Here is a 581-nt window from a genome sequence, read left to right on the forward strand (position 1 = left end):
GCCAATACTGGACGCCGACTAAAGCCATAACTACAATCTAAAAGCAGCTGGATCTACTTAGGCTCCAGTACAAATTTAGTTTTTCATAAGAGCACGCCTACAAAATGAAACCGTGTGGTCATAGCATGGTCATGTGACATTAAATTAGTGATTAGAAGGAAGCTTTTTCATTTGCTGAGAAGGGAGACGTTGCCTCATAGAAAGATGATGGAACAAACCACCATGTGCACAGTAACGTTTTTCTAGCGCTTTTACATTATCCATAAAGCACTCACGCCGCATCGTCAGTTTACCTGGGGAAAGGGCGAAATACTATGTCCGTACTTTCCAGACATACATCGGTAACTGCTGATGCGAAATTCTTTGGCGATCCTTCGTGCGACGCCGCCGCCAACGCCTGTCTTTGCCACTGGTGCAGCCCGCACGGAGCGACGACTCGGCGACAGAAAGGAGCGTTTTCTGTTTTCGACGCCTTGTCGCTCAGTTCAAGTGAGTACAGTAGCGCTATATCTCGTTTCTAACAATAAACAGCATCAATTACGATAAAACCGTTAATAAATATCTTGTAACTAATCACATTT

Source organism: Amblyomma maculatum, chromosome 11, assembly GCF_055883805.1.
Source record: "Amblyomma maculatum isolate TAMU_Amacu chromosome 11, ASM5588380v1, whole genome shotgun sequence".
NCBI classification, from domain to species: Eukaryota; Metazoa; Arthropoda; class Arachnida; order Ixodida; family Ixodidae; genus Amblyomma; species Amblyomma maculatum.